The following is a 5,239-nucleotide window of genomic DNA, read 5'->3' as shown; positions in this document are numbered from 1 at the left end:
AGGTGACCCCCCCCCCCGCAACCCCCCCACCCCCACCAGGAAGGGGAGAAGTTAATCACTGGCAACAACTCTAGACCCTTAGTCCAGAGATTGTATGTGACAATCCTTACTAAGTAGATTCTATGTAACAATCCTTACTAAGTAGCCCTTACCAGAAGATTCCATGTAACAATCCTTACTAAGTAGCCCTTACCAGAAGATAACATGTAACAATCCTTACTAAGTAGCGCTTATTGGGGCACCTGGCTGGCTTAGTAGGTACAGCATGCAACTCTTGATCTTGGGCTCGTAAATTCAAGCCCCACACTGGGTGTAGAACTTACTTTAAAAATAAATAAATAAGGGGGCGCCTGGGTGGCTCAGTCGGTTAAGCATCTGGCTCTTGATTTCGGCTCAGGTCACCATCTCACGGTTTGTGGTTCGAGCCTCACATCGGGCTCTGCACTGGCTTGGGATTCTCTCTCTCCCTCTCTCTGCACCTCTCTCGCACATGCTCTTACTGTCTCTCAAAACAAATCAATAAAACCTGAAAAGATTTTTAAAAATAAATAAGTAAAGTGATCACATAGGGACAAAGAAAAAACTATTTTTAAAAAGTAGCCCTTCTCTTCCATTTATTCCCCCCCCCATATTTACTTTCCCATAATTTGCCACCCTAGAAATTCAAGCCTTTTTCCTTTTTCCTTTGTCTTATCACTTCCCTAAAAATGTGTTATTCTTTTGTGAAGATGCCACAGAAGCCCAAGTTGTGTTGTTTTTTTTTTGTTTGTTTTTGTTTTGTTTTGTTTTGTTTTGGGCAACCTTTTCACCCAGCATGGAGCTCAAACTCCTAGCAGCCTGAGTTCTACCCACTGTGAGTTACTCATCTCTGAGCGCTCCCGTGTGAATGCGCGACGCGTATGTTAGTATGCTTGTTCATCTGTCTTTGGTCATTCTGCTTCACAGTCCCCGACCTGAGAACCTACAAGGGTAGATGAGAAAAGACTTTTTATTTCTTCCCCTACAGAAACAACATTGACTGCGGGTGTCGTGTGTGCAAACAATTAAAGTCACAAGCCTGTTAGGAATGTTGCTAAAACATTGGTGAGAAAGGGTGAGGAAGGCCTGGGAGCCTTAGGAGTTGTCCCTGCTCCTTATCTGTCCCCCTGGCTGCACGGCCCGGCCAGGCTCCCTCCCAGGCAGGTAAAGAGTCTCATTCTCAGCCCTTAGCCTTTTTTGTGGAGGTTGTCTCCCTCGGGGGAGTTTCAGTGTGGTCCTTACTGGCCACCTCAGTGCCTTAAACCATGGGCTGGGCTCCAAGGTAGGACTAGGGCTGAAGCCAGGAGTCCAGCACCCTGGAAGGCACTCAGCATACCAGAGATAAGTAAATGGGTCCACTTATTCTCTTCTTTGGCCCTGCACCCACCTCCGCTGACTCCACTGCCCACGTACCCAGAGGAAACAAAACGTTTGTGGTGCCAGCATTTAAAAATTCAGGATTGGGGCGGATGGGGGGGGGGTGCCTGGGTGGCTCAGTTAGTTAGGCTTCAGCTCAGGTCACGATCTCACAGTTTGTGAGTTCGAGGCCCCCGAGGGGCTCTGTGCTGACAGCTCGGAGCCTGGAGCCTTGCTTCGGATTCTGTGTCTCCCCCTCTCTCTGCCCCTCCCCCGCTCGTGCTCTGTCTCTGTCTCTCAAAAATAAATAAACATTAAAAACATTTAAAAATAAATAAATAGGGGCGCCTGGGTGGCGCAGTCGGTTAAGCGTCCGACTTCAGCCAGGTCACGATCTCGCGGTCTGGGAGTTCGAGCCCCGCGTCAGGCTCTGGGCTGATGGCTCAGAGCCTGGAGCCTGTTTCCGATTCTGTGTCTCCCTCTCTCTCTGCCCCTCCCCCGTTCATGCTCTGTCTCTCTCTGTCCCAAAAATAAATAAACGTTGAAAAAAAAATTTAAAAAAATAAATAAATAAATAAAAGTAAAAATTCGGGATGTGGGACCCCCCTGTTCCCCCCATCCGTCTTCCACTTTTCACTTGGCCTGCACATGAATAACGAGAGGTAACAACGCTCGTGACAGCCCGTGACAGCCGACTAGCCGCAGCAGCTCCTAGGTTATCGGGATTTATCGCATTCGAGTTTTGTAAATGGATCCTTATTCGTCACCATTTGTTGATGGGCACAGAGTGCCAGACTCTGGGTACATACAACAAACAGAACAACACAAGCTCCCCGCCCTTAAGGAAGTTGGTGACATCAGCTAAGGAGCAGATTTGTGGCAGAAAACTATTGCATGATTTGTACGTAGTTTAAAAATTTTTTTTAACGTTTATTTATTTTTGAGACAGAGCATGAACGGGGAGGGTCAGAGAGAGGGAGACACAGAATCCGAAGCAGGCTCCAGGCTCTGAGCTGTCAGCACAGAGCCTGGCTCGGGGCTCGAACTCACGAACCGCGAGATCATGACCTGAGCCGAAGTCGGCCGCTTAACCGACTGAGCCACCCAGGCGCCCCGCCCCGATTAATGACCTACTGCAAATCAACTAGAAACAGAAACTGGGTATAAGTGTTGTTCTAAAATGACTCAGTGGGTGTGGGTCTCTCCTCCAGTTCCGTTTTCCCCCCTGCATCACTGCTCCCTGGCACGTTGGTTTTCCACCCACCCCTTTCTCTCCTGCAGTCTCTGATGCTTCGGCCTTTATTCTTGTCTAGCTGCTACCACCCACTGTCTTCTGAGTTCCTTTCTCCCCGGGGATGTCGCAGACCTGACCAAAGGCATCTTAAAGTCTGCATCCGGGGTTAACACCTCTCAGGATGAGCCCTGAGTGATGGTGAATCACTATATTACACACCTGAAACCAATGTAACACTGTGTGTTAACTATACTGGAATTAAGATAATTTAACCAGAAGACAAATGGGTTCGACTGCTTTCTTTTCACTCCAATGATGAGTCAAAACAGCCATTGCTCGCCCGATGTTTTTGTGCAGCCTGGGATCTAAGAATGCTTTTTGCACTTCTAAATGATTGGGGGGCTGGGGGGGGGGCAGGGAATAAAAAGTTCCTTATTTCAGGACATGTGGAAATTATGAAATTCACAGAGACCATGGACAGCTCTCGCGTGAGGTGACAGAAAGTGCTTCCCAAATCTTGCCACATTTGCTTCTAAAAACTTCATTGGGTGAGGCTTTTAGGTGACAGAGACTGACGGGAGAAAACGTTGCCAACATCAAAGGCTGGAATCAGGCGAGGTCTGCGACCTCAAAGCTGGCAGTCTTTCCAGTACACGACACCCTCTTGAGAGGTCTGAAGGGCACATTCTGAATTATAACCAGTCTCCTTTGTTGTTGTTGTTGTTGTTGTTTTAATTTTTTTAATGTTTATTTTTAAGAGACACAGAGCACGAGCAGGGGAGGGGCAGAGAGAGGGAGACACAGAATCTGAAGCAGGCTCCAGGCTCTGAGTGGTCACTCAACCGACTGAGCCACCCAGACGCCCCATACCCAGTCCCCTTTGGACAGTCAACCGTTGGTCCCGATCCTCCGTGAGGCCATCCATACAGTAATCTTCAAATATCTACAGGCTGCCATTTTGTCTTGCTGGATCTTTGATTCTCAGCTTGACTCTTGGTCTCTTTACCATCCACAACACTTTTATGAACACGTTCCAGTTGGCCTATAATCGCTTTAAAGTGTAGCACCTAAAGCAACCTGATACAGGGGTTCAGTGCCATGAGCGGACGGCCTGCCTCTCTAGGTCTAGACGCTCTATATCTTTCCATCTTTATTCATGACTTGTTGAACTTTTTGGACCCAGAGGCAGAATCGTCCACTTACTACTATTGAATTTTGGTCTAGAAGACGGAGTGTATCATTTGTGCTGAGATTTTTTCTTTTAATTCCAGGATAGAAGTTTAGGTGCACAATGCAGTGGTTCAACAACCCCATCTATTACTCAGTGCGCTTCTCTTGGTCCCCCTCACCTATATCTCCCACCCGCCTCCCCTCTGGTAACCCTCTGTTTGTTCTATTGAGATGCTTGAATTCTCATTCTGCAGCCTAAGTTGCTGTTCTCTTTTGCCATCCACAAATACGATATGTATGCCTTCCGATTTTCACCTGGGTCACTGGCAAAAATGCAGTGGGCTTTACCCTTCCTTCCAGAAGGTGGCACTCATAAGCCCTCCATTTTACCAAGAGCTTCCTATTTGTTTCACTGCCTCCCCTGGATCCTTGTTGGGGTGGCAGGCTCAAGTGAAATCACGGTTCAGAGGAAACCCCAGGTAAACATCATTGCTTTCAGTGTCCTCTCTGACACCCACAGGGCCACTTCTAAGGAGACCTTGTTTCCTCCTCCTCCTCTTCCTGAATTCTTTTCCATTCAGGGTCACTGTGAGTGGGACAGTCTACCCGACCTTCTCTCCCCAGCTCTCTCGAGCCCAGTCCTCCCACTTGTCCAGTACTGGTTGTGAATTTGGACAAGTAACTTGGCATGTCTGTGCCTCTTTTCCCCATCTGTGGCCTAGAGATATTAATAGCCAGTAAGTAAGTTAATGGATGATGATAATCATTCAACAAGGTACCCCTCAAAAAAGAAAAACTTCCATTTCATGTTAGATTTTTGTTGGGGGGGGGGGTACCTGGCTGGCTCGGTCAGTTAAAGCATCTGATTTAGGATCAGGTCATGACCTCATGGTTTGTGGGTGCAAGCTCTGTGCTGACAGCATGGACCTCGCTTGGGATTCTCTTTCCCTCTTTCTCTGCCCCTCCCCTGCTTGCATGCATTCTCTCTCTCCTCTCAAAGTGAATAAACTTTAAGGAAAAAATTAGGTTTTTCTCCTTAAAGTTGTACTTTTTCACTTAACACCCCCCCCCCTTAAGGTGTCCCCATGCCCCATAAAGCATATTCTCCCTTCATCCAGAAAGGGACCAAACCCATTTCCCCTCCCCTTGATCTGTAGATTCTGTTAAGACAGAACAAACACATCCTTGACAAGCATTTTATCCGCAATTACAGTGGGTTCGTGTCTCAAACCACCAATCTCCATAGAATTCCTCCCTCCAAGTGTCACTTGAAAGAAACGTCCACTTGAGTCATTCCCATTCAAGCACGAGCCAACGGTAATTTTGGGAGAAAAGTTAACTATCAGTCTCCGTGGAAGGAGATCTCAAATCTCTTAAGACTATCGGGAAGGTTTTGAATCTCCAAATCACTCTGGAAGTCCCAGCTCGTTTACCACACAGAACTTCAGGCTGCAAACAAAC

Source organism: Lynx canadensis, chromosome F1, assembly GCF_007474595.2.
Source record: "Lynx canadensis isolate LIC74 chromosome F1, mLynCan4.pri.v2, whole genome shotgun sequence".
NCBI classification, from domain to species: Eukaryota; Metazoa; Chordata; class Mammalia; order Carnivora; family Felidae; genus Lynx; species Lynx canadensis.
The sequence above is the reverse complement of the archived record's forward strand: the minus strand, read 5'-3'. Positions refer to the sequence as shown.